Source organism: Phocoena sinus, chromosome 18 (assembly GCF_008692025.1).
Source record: "Phocoena sinus isolate mPhoSin1 chromosome 18, mPhoSin1.pri, whole genome shotgun sequence".
Lineage (NCBI taxonomy): Eukaryota > Metazoa > Chordata > Mammalia > Artiodactyla > Phocoenidae > Phocoena > Phocoena sinus.
The window spans coordinates 77562528-77582646 of record NC_045780.1 but is presented as its reverse complement, the minus strand read 5'-3'; the positions used below and the strand labels follow the sequence as shown (position 1 = coordinate 77582646).

General features: G+C 42.1%; 1 long non-coding RNA gene across 1 annotated transcript; it reads left to right on the top strand.

The window, feature by feature from the left end:
* Positions 1 to 9852: 9852 nt before the first annotated feature.
* Positions 9853 to 15112, top strand: LOC116743140. Its single transcript, XR_004346691.1, has 3 exons — positions 9853 to 11161; positions 12145 to 12252; positions 14049 to 15112. It is a non-coding gene; the product is annotated as an uncharacterized LOC116743140 (long non-coding RNA).
* Positions 15113 to 20119: the final 5007 nt, after the last annotated feature.

Sequence of the window (20119 nt, the reverse complement as noted above, 5' to 3'; positions counted from 1 at the left end):
CGACGCAAATAATCAGTAAACAATCTACAACAAGAATAGAAGAGTTTTATTTGAGCCAAACTGAGAACTAGCCCAGAAGCCCTCTTCCCAGATAACTCTGAGAAACTGCTCCAGAGAAGCACGGTTGCCAGCACAGTTTTATATCTTGTCAGAGCAAAGCACCTTAAACAAGTCCAGGATACATTTCAAGGAAAAACACACACAGATCAGCATGTACACAGCGAGTCAGTGTGGCCCTAGACCAGGGAAGGGAGTCTTATCATCAGAGGACGACCAGCACTGACATCTCAGGATGGGAGGCAGTTAAGCTTTATTTTTCTTTCTTTTTTTTTGGCGGTACGCGGGCCTCTCACTGCTGTGGCCTCTCCCGTTGTGGAGCAGAGGCTCCAGACGCGCAGGCTCAGCGGCCATGGCTCACGGGCCCAGCCGCTCCGCGGCATGTGGGATCTTCCCGGACCGGGGCACGAACCCGTGTCCCCTGCATCGGCAGGCGGGCTCTCAACCGCTGTGCCACCAGGGAAGCCCAAGCTTTTTTTAACATGGACATTTTTTACTTCCGGTCAATGTGCCCTTTTCTTTACCTTTTCTTTACCAATTAAAGCAGATGTACAATGTGTGTCTGATAGGCCACGGTCAGGCTGGTTCAGTTAGCGTAAAATTCAAGTTAACTCGTGCATAAGCCACAATGTCTTCCCTGCATCTCAATATGTGGACATTTTTTACCACTGGTCTCAAGGACAGTGTGATCAATGCTGCCCGGCTACTAATGACGCTGGTATTTGCAAACGGGCTTCTGCTCCTACCCAACAGGGGGGAGGTGGGTCTGACACATCCATATAAAGACAGCTCTGCCCTGATAAGGCAATTCCCCTACATACGAAGCCTCAAGGTGCGAGCTTTCAAAGATGTGACCGTGCGTTCCAGCAACCTCAGGCGTGAGTGAAACTGCAGCTCGCCCTCCGTCTCCTATTGCTGAGGATCTTTCAGCTCTACCCTCTCCCACCTCCTCTCCCTCCTCGTAACTCTTCTTGCCTGTTCTCTCCATGCCAGCCCCCATACGCCAACTGTTGTACTTTTCAAGGTACTGTACTGTAAGATTAAAAATGTTTTCTTTATTTTTTGTGTTTGATTTTTATGTATTATTTGTGTGAAAAGTATTATAAACCTATTACAGTACAGTGCTATATAGCCGATTGTGTACCTAGGCTAACTGTGTTGGACTTATGAACAAACTGGACTTACGAACGCGCTGTCAGAATAGAACTCGTTTGTATGTAGGGGACTTACTGTACCCCCTCCCGGACACCAGGCCCCTGGGACAGCACACACTCCTCTGATTTTACCTCAGTGTCCATCTTCAGGCTTCCAGAACACCTCTGAGTACATATTGTAGTTTCCCTTGGCTACTCCTCCCGTTAGACACTTGGACCTTTGAGAAGAACTCTGTCCAAGCCCAGAAACGTGCTGTTGGCTTCTTGTCCTGTTGCTGTCTTTCCTGTTCCGGACAACCTGTCTTTGGATTTTCTACAAAATACTGCTTTCTGCGGTCTGTGACACATCTCCCTGCAGTTAAAAGCTCTATTAACAGGTTCAACTGGGACTCCTTGGAAAAATGCTCTCTTTTCCCAATGTTGAGATTTTCTTCCTTTAAATCTCATTTCTAGTAATATTTAGAAGTAACCATCTTTTTGGGTGAGAAACCTGCACTTGTTGCTTAACTAAATGAGGAACCACACCCATTGGGTGTTTATAACTTAGTACACAGGTGAGGATGAGTCTAGCCTCCAAAAGAAGCGTTAGGAGCCAGATTCTGTGTCCAGGTGTTAGAAAGTAAACAGTGATGTTTCCAGAATTGAATTGCTCTTCTCTGGGGCCTCATGGGACTGATGTTAGAAGGAATACCCTGCCCTGTGAAAGCACAGGGTAGAGTCAGCTTGGGGCTTACAAGGGTGTGTTTGCCCTTGGGACCATTTTACCAACAGCCCAGGTGTGGCGGGCAGATTGACTTGGGCCCATGATCCCGCCGCTGGGGTCACCCTCTGTGGGATCCCAACCCCTTGAGTGTGGGCGGAACTGTGACTTGCTCCTAACCAGTAGAATGTGGCAGAGGGATGGGAGCTGTTCCATGACCACGTAACATAGATGTGTCTTCATCCCCTAGCAGACCCCAATGTCCCTCTCCCTTACCAGCTGATGACAGAGCTGCATTATGGATAGTCCCACATGGCAAGGAGCTGACGATGGTCTCAGGTAACGGACAGAAAGAAACTGAGGCCCTCGGTCTAATGGGCCACAAGGAACCAAATCCTGCAACAACCATCTGAGCTGGGACGTTGGTCCCTCCCTGTCCAGCTCAGGTGGGACCCCAGTCCTGGCCTGATTACAGCCTGTGACAGACCCCGAAACACAATGTCCTTGGTTCATCCACGCTGTGGCATGGGGCAGAGTCTCCTTCCTTTGAAGGCTGAGCAGTATTCCCTTGTACGGTTATGCGCTCTCTTTTCTCCTCTACTGATGGGCATTTGTGTGCTTAGCACCCGGGCAATAATGACACATGGTTTCCATTGCTAACAATCTTAGTAGGGAGTAGGGCAAGTCCACTTATAATGTTTTCCGAATTTTAGAATATTTTCATTACTCCGAAAAGAAATCCGTGCCCATCAGCAGTCACTCCATATTCCATGACCCCTCCCTGAGCCCCTGGCCACCACTAATGGACTGTCTGTCTCTACAGATGTGCCTGTTCTGGATATTTCATAAAAATGGAATGAATATGTGGCCTGATTTCTTTCACACAGCTGCACGTTTTCAAGGTTCATCCAGGGTGTAGCATGTGTCAGTGCTTCATTCCTTTTTATGACTGAAAAGTACTCCATCTTGTGGATAGACCACATTTTATTTATCCATTCATCCATTGGTGGACATGTGGTTTGTTTCATTTTTTGGCTACTATGAATAATGCTGTGTGAATATTCATGTACAAGATTTTGTGCTTGGACATATGTCTTCAGTTCTCTCGGGGAAGTACCTTGGAGTAGAACTGCTGAGTCAAATGGTGGTTCTGTGCCCTTTTAGGTGAATTTTGGGTATGCTTGTCAACTTCCATAAAATATATGTTGTTATTTTGATTAGAATTGCATTGACTTTAAAAATTAATTTGAGGAGACCAGAGGGCAGACAGCAGAAGCAAGAAGAACTACAATTCTGCAGCCTGTGGAAGGAAAACCACATTCACAGAAACACAGACAAAATGAAAAGGCAGAGGACTTTGCACCAGATGAAGGAACAAGATAAAACCCCAGAAAAACAACTAAATGAAGCAGAGATAGGCAACCTTCCCGAAAAAGAATTCAGAATAATGATAGTGAAGATGATCCAGGATCTTGGAAAAAGAATGGAGGCAAAGATCGAGAAGATGCAACAAATGTTTAACAAAGACCTAGAAGAATTAAAGAACAAACACCTAGAAGAATTAAAGAACAAACAAACAGAGCTACAATAACTGGAAAGAAAATACACTAGAAGGAATCAATAGCAGAATAACTGAGGCAGAAGAACGGATAAGTGACCTAGAAGACAGAATGGTGGAATTCACTGCCACAGATCAGAATAAAGAAAAAAGAATGAATAGTAATGAAGACAGCCTAAGACACATCTGGGACAACATTAAACACAGCAACATTCACATTATACGGGTCCCAGAAGGAGAACACAGAGAGAAAGGACCTGAGAAAATATTTGAAGAGATTATAGTCAAAAACTTACCTAACATGGGAAAGGAAATAGCCACCCAAGTCCAGGAAGTGCAGAGAGTCCGAGGCAGGATAAACCCAAGAAGAAACACGCCAAGACACAAAGTAATCAAATTGACAAAAATTAAAGACAAAGAAAAATTATTGAAAGCAACAAGGGAAAAATGACAAATAACATACGAGGGAACTCCCATAAGGTTAACAGCTGATTTCTCAGCAGAAACTCTACAAGCCAGAAGAGAGTGGCACGATATATTTAAGGTGATGAAAGGGAAGAACCTACAACCAAGATTACTCTACCCAGCAAGGATCTTATCCAGATTCGATGAAGAAATCAAAAGCTTTACAGACAAGCAAAAGCTAAGAGAATTCAGCACCACCAAACCAGCTCTACAACAAAGGCTAAAGGAACTTCTCTAAGTGGGAAACAGAAGAGAAGAAAAGGACATACAAGAACAAACCCATGACAATTAAGAAAATGGCAATAGGAACATACATATTGATAATTACCTTAAACATGGATGGGTTAAATGCTCCAACCAAAAGACACAGGCTCGCTGCATGGATACAAAAACAAGACCCATATATATGCTGTCTACAAGATACCGACTTCAGACCTAGGGACACATACAGACTGAAAGTGAGGGGATGGAAAAAGATATTTCATGCAAATGGAAATCAAAAGAAAGCTGGAGTAGCAATACTCATATCAGATAAAATAGACTTTAAAATAAAGAATATTACAAGAGACTAGGAAGGACACTACATAGCGATCAAGGGATCAATCCAAGAAGAAGATATAAAAATTATAAATATATATGCACCCAACATAGGAGTACCTCAATACATAAGGCAAATGCTAACAGCTATAAAAGAGGAAATCAACAGTAACACAGTAATAGTGGGGGATTTTAACACCTCACATACACCAATGGACAGATCATCCAGACAGAAAATTAATAAGGAAACACAAGATTTAAATGACACAATAGACCAGACAGATTTAATTGATATTTACAGGACATTCCATCCAAAAACAGCAGATTACACTTTCTTCTCAAGTGCACATGGAACATTCTCTAGGATAGATCACATCTTGGGTCGCAAATCAAGCCTCGGTAAATTTAAGAAAATTGAAATCATATCAAGCATCTTTTCCAACCACAACACTATGAGTTTAGAAATCAATTACAAGGAAAAAAAATGTAAAAATCACAAACACGTGGAAGCTAAACAATACGTTACTAAATACCAAGAGATCACTGAAGAAATCAAAGAGGAAATCAAAAAATATCTAGAGACAAATTACAATGAAAACACGATGATCCAAAACCTATGGGATGCAGCAAAAGCAGTTCTAAGAGGGAAGTTTATAGCAATACAAGCCTACTTCAAGAAACAAGAAAAATCTCAAATGAACAATCTAACCTTACACCTAAAGGAGCTAGAGAAAGAAGAACAAACAAAACCCAAAGTTAGTGGAAGGAAAGAAATCATAAAGATCAGAGCAGAAGTAAATGAAATAGAAACAAAGAAAATGATAGCAAAGATCGATAAAACTAAAAGCTGGTTCTTTGAGAAGATAAACAAAATTGATAAACCTTTAGCCAGACTCATCAAGAAAAGAGGGAGAGGACTCAAATCAATAAAATTAGAAATGAAACAGGAGAAGTTACAACGGACACCACAGAAATACAAAGCATCCTAAGAGACTACTACAAGCAACTCTATGCCAATAAAATGGACAATCTGGAAGAAATGGACAAATTCTTAGAAAGGTATAACTGTCCAAGACTGAACCAAGAAGAAATAGAAAATATGAGCAGATCAATCACAAGTAATGAAATTGAAACTGTGATTAAAAATCTTCCAACAAACAAAAGTCCAGGACCAGATGGCTTCACAGGTGAATTCTAGCAAACATTTAGAGAAGAGCTAACACCCATCCTTTTCAAACTCTTCCAAAAAATTTCAGATGAATCAACACTCCCAACCTCATTCTATGAGGCCACCATCACCCTGATACCAAAATCAGACAAAGATACTACAAAAAAAGAAAATTACAGACCAATATCACTGATGAATATAGATGCAAAAATCCTCAACAAAACACTAGCAAACAGAATCCAACAACACATTAAAAGGATCGTACATCGTGATCAACTGGGATTTATCCCAGGGATGCAAGGATTCTTCAATATATGCAAATCAATCAATGTGATACACCATATTAACAAATTGAAGAATAAAAACCATATGATCATCTCAATAGATGCAGAAAAAGCTTTTGACAAAATTCAACACCCATTTATGATAAAAACTCTCCAGACAGTGGGCATAGAGGAAACCTACCTCAACATAATAAAGGCCATGTATGACAAACCCACAGCAAACATCACTCTCAATGGTGAAAAACTGAAAGCATTTCCTCTAAGATCAGGAACAAGACAAGGATGTCCACTCTTGCCACTATTATTCAACATAGTGTTGGAAGTCGTAGCCACAGCAATAGAGAAGAAAAAAAATAAAAGGAATACAAATTGGAAAAGAAGAAGTAAAACTGTCACTGTTTGCAGATGGCATGATACTATACACAGAGAATCCTAAAGATGCCACCAGAAAACTACTAGAGCTAATCAATGAATTTGGTAAAGTTGCAGAATACAAAATTAATGCACAGAAATCTCTTGCATTCCTATACACTAACAACGAAGGATCAGAAAGAGAAATTAAGAGAACAATCCCATTCACCATTGCAACAAAAAGAATAAAATGCTTAGGAATAAACCTACCTAAGGAGGTAAAAGACCTGTACTAAGAAAACTATAAGACACTGATGAAAGAAATCAAAGATGACACAAACAGATGGAGGGATATACCATGTTCTTGGATTGGAAGAATCAATATTGTGAAAATGACTATACTATCCAAAGCAATCTACAGATTCAATGCAATCCCTATAAAATTACCAGTGGCAGTTTTTACAGAACTAGAACAAAAAATCTTAAAATTTGTACAGAGACACAAAAGACCCTGAATAGCCAAAACAGTCTTGAGGGAAAAAAACGGAGCTGGAGGAATCAGACTCCCTGACTTCAGACTATACTACAAAGCTACAGTAATCAAAACAGTATGGTACTGGCACAAAAACAGAAATATAGATCAGTGGAACAGAATAGAAAGCCGAGAGATAAACCCATGCACCTATGGTCAAGTAATCTATTGCAGGGATATACAATGGAGAAAAGACAGTCTCTTTAATGAGTGTTCCTGGGACAACTGGACAGCTACATGTAAAAGAATGAAATTAGAACACTCCCTAACACCATACACAAAAATAAACTCACAATGGATTAGAGACCTAAATGTAAGACCAGACACTATGAAACTCTTAGAGGAAAACATAGGAAGAACAGTCGTTGACATAAATTACAGCAAGATCTTTTTTGATCCACCTCCTAGAGTAATGGAAATAAAAACAAAAATAAACAAATGGGACCTAATGAAACTTCAAAGCTTTTGTACCACAAAGGAGACCATAAACAAGATGAAAAGACAACCCTCAGAATGGGAGAAAATATTTGCAAACGAATCAATGGACAAAGGATTAATCTCCAAAATATATAAACAGCTTATGCAGCTCAATATTAAAAAAAAGGAACAACCCAATCCAAAAATGGGCAGAAGACCTAAATAGACATTTCTCCAAAGAAGACATACAGATGGCCAAGAAGCACATGAAAAGCTTCTCAACATCACAAATTATTAGAGAAATGCAAATCAAAACTACAATGAGGTATCACCTCACACCAGTTCAAATGGGCATTATCAGAAAATCTACAAAAAACAAATGCTGGAGAGGGGAGGGTGTGGAGAAAAGGGAACCCTCTTGCATTGTTGGTGGGAATGTAAATCGATACAGCCACTATGGAGAACAGTATGGAGGTTCCTTAAAAAACTAAAAATAGAATTACCATATGACCCAGCAATCTCACTACTGGGCATATATCCAGAGAAAACCATAATTCAAAAAGGCACATGAACCCCAGTGTTCAATGCAACACTGTTTACAATAACCAGGTCATGGAAGCAACCTAAATACCCATTGACAGATGAATGGATAAAGAAGATGTGGTACATGTATCCAGTGGAATATTACTCAGTCATAAAAAGGAATGAAATTGGATTATTTGTAGAGACGTGGATGGATCTAGAAACTGTCATACAGAGTGAAGTAAGTCAGAAAGAGAAAAACAAATATCATATATTAACGCATATATGTGGAACCTAGAAAAATGGTACAGATGAACTGGTTTGCAGGGCAGAAATAGAGACACAGATGTAGAGAACAAACGTATGGACACCAAGGGGGGAAAGTGGTGGTGGTGGTGGTGGTGGGATGAATTGGGAGATTGGGATTGACATGTATACGCTAATATGTATGAAATAGATAACTAATAAGAACCTGCTGCATAAAAAATAAAATTCAAAAATTCAAAAAAAATTAATTTGAGGAGAGTAGACACCTTCACCATTTTCAGCTTTATTTCATGCGTAAGTCATAACATGACTCTCCATTTATTTGTATCTTTGAAAATGTCTTTCAACAATGATTATACTTTTCTCCATAAAAGTCTCATATATCCTGTATTATATTTATTTTTGGTAACTTTTGATGTATGAATAATGGCATCTTTTTCTATTCTATTTTATAAATATTTATGGTTGATGATAACATGCTATTGACTTTTTTGTAGCATAGATATTACTTCCAACAAAACCATTATTTCTCTGTCAATTATCTCAGATTTTCTACATATGCAATTATATCACCTCCAGATAACAACAAGATTTGCATCTTCCTTTCCAGTTTCTGTTAACTCTTAGTTTTCTTTTTTTCTTGCTGTATTTGCCAGGATGCCCTTGAAGAATCATAGGGGTTATAACAAATGACCTTGCCTTTCTTTTACTTGAATGGAAATTCTTTTAAAGTTAAAATAGGAAGTGTGATGTTTGCTTCTGAAAAATACCTTTTTCTTCAGGGTAAGGAAAATCCCTTTGATTCCATGTTTGTTAAGACTTTTTAAAAAAAATCACAAATGATTATTGACTTTTATCAGACAAATAAAAGTCACTGTTAAAGTGATCATATGTTTTTTGTCCTTTATTCTATTATTGCAGTGGATTACAACAATACATCTTCTGATTCACAACATATTGTAATCCTGGGCTAAACTACCTTGTCATGGTGCATTAGTGTTTTTATACATTGCTGAATTTCCTTTGCTGATACTTTATTTATGAGTTTACACCTATAGTCACAAGTGATATTGGTCAATATTTCACATTCCTTGTACTCTGTATTCAAGCCTATACCAGCCTCACAAACTGATTTGGGTAATTTCCCCTCTTTTTCTACTTTTTCATATAGTCTGTATGAAATACGAGTTATCTGTCTTTCTGAGGCCAAGCTTGGTATCTTTTGATTGAGGGTGACTTTTGACTACTGGCTTAATTTTTTTAATTATTAGTTTATTTATAGTTCCTATTTTTTATTCAGTCAACTTTAGCAGTTTTTACAGAAAATCATTTATTCATCCAAGCTTTCAAAATATTAGTATAAAACATGTATAGTATTCTTATTATTTTAAATTTAGTCTGTAGCCATATCACCCTTTCATCCTATATCTAGTTTATTTGTGATTCTTTCTTCTTTGTCAGTCTTACTAGAGTTTGAAGTATTAATAATCTTTTTTTAAACTGGGTTTCAGTTTTATTCACCCTTTCTATTGCTTCTTTGATTATACTTTTATTAATTTTTGCTATTTTTAATTATCTTGTGATTAAAAAAATTACTTTCTGTTCCTTTTTCAACTTTTAAAAAGAAACTCTTTTTTTTTTCCCCCTCTTTGGCCATGCCATGAAGCATGTGGGATCTTAGTTCCCCGGGATTGAACCTGTGCCCTCTGCATTGGAAGCTCAGAGTCTTAACCGCTGGACCAGCAGGGAAGTCCCAAAACAAACTCTTAAGTTAGTTCTCTTAAATGTTTCTTCTTTTTCATAAATGCACTGAAGGATACAAATTTGCCTCTAAGTATGGCCTTTGCTGCATCACACAAGCTTTAATAAACTGCCCATTGACGTTCAGTTCTAAATATTTTGTGATTCCCCACTATACTTTCTTCCATAATTCATGAGTGTTTCATTCTAAGCTACAAACAGTTAGGTTTTCAAACTCTCTTTTTATTGCTTGTTTTCAACTTAATTGTGTTTTATTTGAAGGCTGTGGTAAGAATAATTTAAATTCTTTGACAATTGTTGACATTTCCATCAAGACTTAGTACAGATACATTTTTGTAAATGTTCCATTTCACACACATCATTTAATTGTCATAAAACCCCATGAGAAAAGGAGAGTAGGCAATAACTTCATTTCCAGATGAGGAAATTATGCATTAAGTATACCCAGAGCCTTGCCCATGGTCACATATTAATTGAAAGAGAGAACAAAGATGGAAGTCCATGCTTTCTTCATTAAAATTTCTCTCAACTGATTTTCTTTTAATTAAAAAAAAAAATTTCCCTCAACTGTTTACAGTAATACCCCTTCCGGATGAGCATGGACAGGGCAAGTATCAAGGTAGTGTTACATTTACACTTTGCATTTGATGTAAAAAGCAAAACAAAACAAAACACAACACTGCATCTAGGGACTTCCCTGATGGTCCAGTGGTTAACACTCCAAGCTTTTGCTGCAGGGGACACGGGTTCGATCCCTGGTGGGGGAACTAATATCCCACATGCCACAGGGTGTGGCCAAAACCCAAGACCAACCAAACAAAAAACCACATGTATCACTTTTGTAACTTTATCGTGTTAGACAACAACAAGTGAATGAGTAATTTAAAAGATCGAACTGGCTTTATTGAACGATTCATGAACCCAGCAGCAGCCCATCTAGCATGTAGAAAGTAGCTTCATTGAGCTGCAGGAAAGGAAAGGGTTTTAAAGGTGGCAGGGAGTGGGGGAGGGAGGATTATTAACAAAGAATGCATTGTTGGAGGTGAGGTCACCCTTCTGGGGGGGGGGATTGGAGTGGGTCTATCAGTCAGATTACCCCGTAGTGCTGGCCAGGAAATGCCAGGTTGGTCGGTTAAACATCACATTCCAGGAAAAGCTGAAACTGTATTTGGGTTAGGTATTAAGTCTTGATCTGCTGCCTTGGGGCCTAACACGATTGATTCCTTTTTAGGCCTATAGTTTCCTTCTTAACCGATGGAGGCGTGTGTGAGGAAGGGAGGAGACGGCCATCCCTCTCCACTTCGACATCCCCTACAAGATTCGTGCTGAGGTTGGCTCCAGAAGGGTCCTCGGGGCTCTGGAAGGATTCACCCTCTCCTTGAACCTGGGTAAGGGAGGGTACTACCCCCCATCGCCAGTAGAGGGCGCAAGAAGCTGCCATGGGGATTAGTGTTTGTGGAGCTTGGGCTGCTCTCGGTGACTCTCAACCATCTCCCCACGTTACAATCATCTGCGGGGCTTTTAAAAAATACTACTACCTGTGCAAAGATCTGAATAGTCCTTTCTTTCTTTCTTTTTTTAATGCGTTTATTTATTTAATTTTGGCTGCGCTGGGTCTTTGTTGCTGTGCATGGGGGCTTTCTCTAGTTGTGGCGAGCAGGGGCTACTCTTCGTTGCGGTGTGCGGGCTTCTCACTGCGGTGGCTTCTCTTGTTGCGGAGCAGGGGCTCTAGGCACGCGGGCTCAGTAGTTGTGGCTCATGGGCTGAGTTGCTCCGCGGCATGTGGGATCTTCCCGGGCCAGGTATCGAACCCATGTCCCCTGTATTGGCAGGCGGATTCTCAACCACTGAGCCACCAGGGAAGTCCTGAATAGTCATGTCATCAAGGAAGATCTACAGATAGCAATAACACCCACGAAAATATGCTTAACATCTGCAGGGAAATACGAACCGAAACCAGAGTGCGGTTCCCCTGTGTACCCACGAGAATGGGCACGATTTAAAAGACCGAAGAGGGGCTTCCCTGGTGGCGCAGTGGTTGAGAGTCCGCCTGCCGATGCAGGGGACACGGGTTCGTGCCCCGGTACGGGAAGATCCCACATGCCGCGGAGCGGCTGGGCCCGTGAGCCATGGCCGCTGAGCCTGGGCGTCCGGAGCCTGTGCTCCGCAGCGGGAGAGGCCACAACAGTGAGAGGCCCGCGTACCGCAAAAAAAAAAAAAAAAAAAAAAAAAAAAAAAAAAGACCGAAGAAATTAGAGCTCTCAACCACTGCCAGTGGGCACATAAATTGCAAGAAGCACTTGGGAAAGCAGTGTGGCATTTTTTAAAAAAGTTAAACATGTACCTACCATATGATCCATTCAATTTCCAGGCTTTTACCCAAGATAAATGAAAGCACACGTCCACACCAAGACTTGTATGGACGGTCACGGCAGCTCCATTGTAGTAGCAGAGTGGAAACTACCCAAATACCCAACAGGTGAATGGAGAACAAATGGTGGGCTATCTATGCAGTGGAGGGCGGGGCAGGAGGGTGACAAGGACACAAGGACGGTTTGGGGTGACGGACGTGTTCATTATCTGGATTGTGGTGATGGTCCCACCGCTGAACACATTTGTCAAACTTCTCCAATTGTGCACTCAAGAAATGTACAGTGAATTTACCAAAGTAGCTCACAAAAGCTCAAACACCAGCAATTTCATATGCTTCAACCTACATTTTTAATACTTTCACCCTCATCAAGCAGTAGTTGTTAAGAATTGTTGTATAAGTGCTGAGCAAAGTCCTAAGAACAGTGACACTTCAGAATATCAGCACCGCAATATGGCAGTTTAAACACACTTCACTAACCATACTTTTCCTCCACCCCCACTCCCAAAGCCAGTAAATACTCTGAATGGTGCAAGGAAATATAACTGCAGTTAAAAGTAAACAATGAATTTTAAGTTGTTCGTTTGGTCCTTCCCATAAACGTCCATCCCATTTTCCCAGGTTCAAATTTAAGTTTAAGTTTAGATCTGCTTTTTCTCTTCTCAAAAGTAATGTGTATTCATTATAGAAAATATGAAAAACACAGGAAAACACAAACAAGACAATAAAAATTAAGTAGAACCCCACTATGTTTGCCCACTTCTTAAAACCTAAGACTCAGTCCGGTGGTAAGTTATTTTTAAAAATTAGCTTCAGGTTATAAATAGTTCTTTACAGTTTCCCTAAATTATCTGAGACCCGTGTTAATATTTATTCAAGTAGCTTGAAGTTAGAATTAGTTCCTTAATCATTATAACTGGATCTCTTACAGAAATGTTTGTCCAGTGGTGCAATAAAAAGAACTTGTTCATGTAAAGAATAAAAAGCAATTGGAATGCAGATCTGAGCCTCTCTCCTCGCTGACTCTCAGATACGGTTCTAAAAGATTAGTGCCTGGAAAAAGATTTTCTCATTCTGTCTTCTATTATACAGTTACCGATGGTCAGTTAGAGCCAGACAAATAGAGAATTAAATCAAATAAGAGGGATAGAAGACAAGATAAATACGGCAGCCCGGGGATGGACTGAAAATCTGATAAGCTAACATATGAAAATAGTTGAGAGCCACACTGTGGATGAATTACTGAATATAAATGATGAGAGTCTCAAACCGGAGTTTTAGTGGCACGGTGCCTTTCTTTAAAGATGGATGACAGCCAACGGGGTAGGGGCAGCCCTCCTACCTCTGGTGGGTTCACAGGAGGAGAGCACTGTTTTCAGATTCCCACCTGTTCCAATTGCAGTCCAAAACTCTAGTAAGCCTTTGGGAAATGAAAACACATTTATTTCCCATGGGTAGTCTAAAAAACATATTATCTTAGTCCGTTCAGGGAGCTATAACAGAATGCTACAGGCTGGATGGCTTATAAACAACAGAAATGTATGTCTCACAGTTCTGGAGGCTGGAGTCCAAGATCAAGGTGCTGGCAGATTCAGTGTCTGGTGAGGCCCACTTCCGCATTTGCCGGACTGTGTCCTCACATGGGGAAGAGGGATGGGAGTTCTCTGGGGTCCCTTTTATAAGGGCACTAATCTCATTCATGAGGGTTCCACCCTCACAACCCAATCTTCCCCCCAATGTCCCAACTCCTAATAGCAACACCATGCATGGGGTTAGGATTTCACTGTATGAATTTGGGGGTGGGGACACAAATATTCAGTCCACAGCAAGTATGTATCGTTAAGCCTTGGAAATGAAAAGTAAATTACAGAACAGAGCTCAGGAATCTTTGCCTGTTTCTACAGGGAAATGCTGAAACTCTGGCCTTCTGGAGGCATCGAGATCTTATTTAGACAACTCATTAAGCCTGGAGCAGACGCCCCTGAGGAGTGGTCCTTCTGGTCAAACCCTAAGCAAGGTCTCTGTTAGTCCTGGAGGGACCCACTCAGCCTCACGGAGTGGGTATGAAGAGTATTTGAACCGGAGACAGCTGATGCAGAAAGAAGCCTTTTTGGAGCTTCCTTCATCTGGCTAAAGACAGCATTTTATTCCCTCTTGGGGGAAGGAGACTGACCCCTCACACAGGGATGAGAAATTGCACAAAGAAACATTACCACAGTTGCCACACCTCCCAGGTGTCCCCCTAAAAGCTCATGTGTCTCCCCATAGCAGCCCTTTCTGCCCCTTCCTTTCCCTGACTAAGTTGGTATATAAACCCCTATAGCCAGCTGCTCAGGGAGCCCCTTCATCTGAACAGACTCACATGTGTGTGAATAAAACTTGCTTTCTTTCCCCCTGTTAATCTGCCTCTTGTTAACTTTTCAGGCCCCCACCACTGACTCAGCGGTCCAGATTTCAAGGGGGTGTCCTGGGGCTGGCAACATGCCCCACGTTGGACCCTGAAGATGGCTGTGTGCTGCCCCATCTCTGTCCACGTGTGGGACTCTCTGATGGTCTCTTCCCTGTAAGGCCTCCAAATCTCATGGTGATGCAACCTAAGAAGTTTACAGGAACTATGAAGTCTTGAGATTAGACTGAACGGTTGCCTAAGGGTCCAGCTACAGCAGTGGTTTAAAATCCTGAGATGGGCGTCGCCATCTTCTTGTAGCCCCAATACAGTCATTGTTTCATCTTTATTTTTCAGACCATCAGAAATTCTAAAGTCTTTAAGAAGGTCTGTTTTCACATGCCTACTCTTGTCAGGATTCAGGTTTGATTACAATGCAGCCCAAGTTCTAGTCCAAGGAAAGCTAGGTAACTTTATATGCAACAGAAGTTTCAGGGCACGAAGACTTATAGGATACTTAAACGTATGGCCAATTTATTTAAAAAGCAAACCCCCGTACAATGGAATATTACTCAGCCATAAAAAGGAACGAAATAGTGCCATTTGCAGAGATGTAGATAGACCTAGACTGTCATACAGAGTGAAGCCAGTCAGAAAGAGAAAAACAAATATCGTATAATATCACTTATATGTGGAATCTATAAAAATGGTACAGATGAACTTATTTGCAAAGCAGAAATAGAGACACAGATGTAAAGAACAAACTTACGGACACCAAGTGGGGAAAGGGGGGTGTGGGATGATTGCGAGATTGGGATGGACATATATACACTATTGACACTATGTATAAAATATAACTAATGAGAACCGACTATACAGCACAGGGAACGGTACTCAATGCTCTGTGGTGACCTAAATGGGAAGGAAACCTAAAAAAGAGTGGATATATGTACCTGTATAACTGAGTCACTTTGCTATATGGCAGAAACTAACACAACATTGTAAAGCAACTATACTCCAATCAAAATTAAAAAAAAAAAGCAAACCCCCATGATCAAGGGTAGGTCCTGGGGAGGCCGTGTAGGCAGGAAGGTGGGAAGGCCACGGGATGGATTTTCACAAAGAAGGAAGCGGGAAACAGGGTCAAAGGCCAAAGATGCGTTGGAAGACTGAGTGCCGGTTAGATGGGTCACTGGTGATGAAGAGCATGGGGGAGCCAGCACGACTCAGAGCTACGGAGCTCTGTGACCGCGGAGAGGACGGAGCGGGAGGGAAGCAGCCTGCACGGCATCCCCGAAGATGGAGCTGAGCGTCCAACCGGGATGAGAAAATGAGTCACGTCCACGGTGGGAAGTGAAATATCCCCAAGTGGGCGTATCCACACGGGACCAGGAAAAGCGATGCTTTCCCAGAGGATGAAAAGCCCTCTCTGCTCCTGTCCTCCGAGATGCCGACAAACGGTGAGCTTGAAGAGGTGACAATGGATGGATGAGCACAGTTTGGAAGACTTTCACGTACAAAGTTTACAAAAGTTCAAAAGGCGGATCAGTTACTGAAAAATCAAAAGCAACTAATTTCAGTTCCTGTTCTGTCTGGTTGGGGAAGTTCACGTTGTTTCGCAAGAGGAAGTTGAGCTGTTAAACCCGAATATTAGATTACAGGAAAGGACTGAGGAATGTCTGAACGCAGATGATCGCCAGGCCTGGGGCAACGTCAGCAGGGATGTTGACCTGCTGAGCAAACGCTGCCCTGCCTGTGAACAGAGCAGGAGTGGCCCATCTGCTGATGAGAGACCATGGCCGGAGTCGCTGGTGAGATCAGCCCAGGTGTTAGCAGGGGTGTCAGGCTTGAGCTGCTCAGACGCACCTGGGGGGCTTGAGAAAACCCCAGACCTGGGCCCACCCAGAGTTTCTGAGTCAGTGGGTGTGTGGTGGGGTCAGAGAGTTCCTGTGTCTAGATGCCTGGTGCTTTGAGACCTGGGGCCTGGCCCAAGGGATACCCTCCCTGTAACCAGGTTCTAAGACCCGACTAGGACCACAGGGAACAGCCAGACACCAAGGACCCCAGGCTTAGAGGAAAGCAGAAGAGGCGTCCCATGTCCAGGAGCACCCAGGTGAAACCATCCATTCGGAGAGAAAAGGGGCTTCTCCGCCTGTGAGCAGAGATGGAGGTGTGGTGGAAACCAGAGGGGTTGCTCAGCTCACACCCGTACCCATACCTGCACCCACACCTGCACCACACCCGCACCCACACCTGCACCCACACCCACACCCACACCTACACCCACACCCACAGCTGAATTCACACTAACACACCCACATCCACACCTGTACCACACCCGCACCCACACCTGCACACCTGCACCTACACCCACACCTTCAGCCACACCTACACCCACACCCACACCCACAGCTGAATTCACTCTAACACACCCACATCCACACCTGTACCACACCTGCACGCACACCTGCACCACACCTGCTCTCATACCCACACCGGCAGCCAGGCCCATGGCCCCAGGGAAGCAGAGGCTGAGGCCTGATGGAGGAAGACGGAGCCCGGCAGCAGTGCTGCCCTCCAACCCTTCTTTCTTTGTCCTGAAGCCCCTTCAAAGTCCTTCTGGGGGCACATGTCCTCCAGGACCAGGTCCTGACTTGGAGATCAGTCAGGAGGCAAGCATAGACCAAGCTGATCTGTTACAGAAACGAGGGAGGAAGAGGCACAGCCCTGTGTCCAGACTTCGGCCCACAGGGAACGCTGTGGCAGCGACAGGGCAGCGGGCACAGGGCTTCTGCCAGCAGCACCAGGATGCCCCGCAGAGCCAGGCCCACCTTGATCTCGCACATCCAGCCTCCAGAATCGCGAGATGAACGTCTGCCGTTTAAGCCGCCCAGCCTGTGGTACTTGTTACAGCAGCCCGGGCAAACCTATACACCAGGGAAAGGAAGTCAGCCTCTTGTCCCCAAGGGAACTGCGGTCTGTTTGGGAAAAGAAACATAAAGACCAGCATCCCAGACTGAGAGATCCTGCAACCAGCGTTGGGATAGAACAGATGAGCCACAGTCTGTGGGTCTACCTATGGGATCACCCAGATTTGGATCAAGCAGACTAGAGGTAGAAAGAATGGAATGACGTGGAAGAAACCATGAAGGAAGATGCTGTAGCGCTGATCCTGGACCAGTCATGTGATTTGTGGGCAGGAATAATCCTGACATTTCCCTGAAGTGTGTGTGATCGAGGGCAGGGATAGCAGCGTCTATGCAGAGGGCGGAAGACGGGCAGATGGTGCGGAAGACAGAATCTGTGATCTCCTCTCTGTACTGACTGCCACCACATGCTTTGTATTTTAGAAGATTCTCTTTTTGTCAGAAATCTACCATTTGGGGAGTTTGTCTTGATTTGACTCCCATTCCTATAAAATTCCATTCAATTTGCTTTGCAGTTTTAGGATAATCTTTACGATAAGTGGAAAATGAGCTGTTAGAAAGCGACAGTGTTGAATTCGATGAAAACATGCTCTGAAATCTAAGAAGTGGTCTCGGCAGATTGTTGATATAAACTACCAGCCGGTATAGCAGTTATTTGATCATGACAGCTTTGGATATCTTGTTTTACTCTCTTCAAGCATTTGAAGGAATTTTTCAATGTTCTCAATTAGGTACCCCTCTCCCCCCAATCTGTGTGTAGATGTTTCAGCCTAATAGTCTTTCTGTAAGTTTGGTTCCCCCAGCAGCCCTGCCAAGGGTCCAGAGGCACTGATTCCGAAGCCTGGAATGTTGGGGTGTGAGCCTTCCAGCAGGTGCAGCCCTGGGAGCACAGCTGGGGATCCGGCCCTCAGATCATCAACTTGACTTCTGGGAAGGGAAGAGGATGAAGGGAATTCTAAGAGAAAGAAGAGCAGAAACTCTGGAGTGGGGTGGGTGTTGGAAAGTGAAAAGTGAAACAGACTTGATAAATACCCACTATTTCCTGTCCAAGCTGGGGTAAGGTTGGAGTCCCCAAGGGCCTGATTCATCCTGTTGACTGTGCGTGGTGCTGGCCAACGGGGTGCTGGTTGAATTGAGGGGGGTCCCACAGAGGAGGGGTTGAGGGACCTGACATTTACTGTGCACCCACTGTGTAGAGGATCACATGTCACAACAACACCGAGAGGGACAGTATCGTCCACAATTGATAGATGAGGAAACCAAAGTGCATGACGATTAGGAATATTTGCCCAGAGTCGCTTACTTAAAAAGTGGCCAATCTGGATTTCAGATCTAGCTCTTCTCTTGCTCTTTCCTTTCACTCAGCTGACACCAGGCCTTTAGCAGGAAATCTAGTGGATCAGATGGTTATTGAAATGGCCAGAAACTATGCAAGAGAAGTTGGTAGATTTGGTTACTTACAAATAAAAAATAATATTTGCACGTTAAAAAAAAAAATCACCATAAGCAAGGTTGACATAGTTATTTAACAAATATATACATATAAGCTTTGTATATGTATATATCATAGAAACTTATTTACATATGTTTATAATTTACGTATGTTTTGTATGTATATATATTTGAAATTTATTTACATATCATACACATATGACCCCCAATTTTTAATTTTGAAGACTGTCAAAACTATAGTAGCACCCTAACTGAAAAGTGTACCCAAGTTATACATAGGCAACTAACCAAAGAAAAACCACTAATCACCAATAGATTTTTTTTGCCTAATTTCTCTCTCTTTTTTTTAATTGAAGTACATAGTTGATTTACAATACTGTGTTAGATTCAGGTGTACAGCAAAGTGTTTCAATTATATATATAAACAAAATATAATTTTTTAAATTTATTGAAACACAGGAAACTATATTCAATATCTTAATTTTTTTTTCTGGCCTTGCTTCGAGGCTTGTGGGGTCTTAGTTCCCCGACCAGGGATTGAACCCGGGCCACAGCAGTGAAAGCACCAAGTCCTAACCACTGGACGGCCAGGGAATTCCTTTTTTTTTCAATATCTTGTAATAACCTATAATGGAAAAAAATCTGAAAAAGAGTGTATATATATATATATATATATATATATATATATATATATATTAGGATACATACTGTTAGGACATAACAGCCCAACCTGCTCTATCCACACTGAGGGGGGCATCTTCAGCCGCTGGTGGACCATTTCGAGGACAACAGCTTCTATATGAATCACTTTTGTTCTTAAGTAGATGTGGGTTCTGCAGATGTGAACTAAAGGGAGGGGAATCAGTATTTTATGGATGTAAATGTTGGGGACATGGCCCAGATGGCACGGCACAGGGTAAGACCTCAAGATCAGACACATGCCCTTTGCCAAGAGCCAGCTGTGTGACTCTGAGAAAGTTCCTAACACTCTGAGAGATTTATAGGTAATGAACCCAATACATAGTAGGGGACTAATAAATAGTAGTCACTATTTTATGTGGGACAAATAGGAGATTTCCACAATATTTATAAATATCTCATTCGATATATTTCAAAATGATTAGTGAGTGATGTTCACTTCTAAGACATCTATTTTATTTATTATTTTTTAAAAATTAATTAATTTAATTAATTTATTATTTTTGGCTGT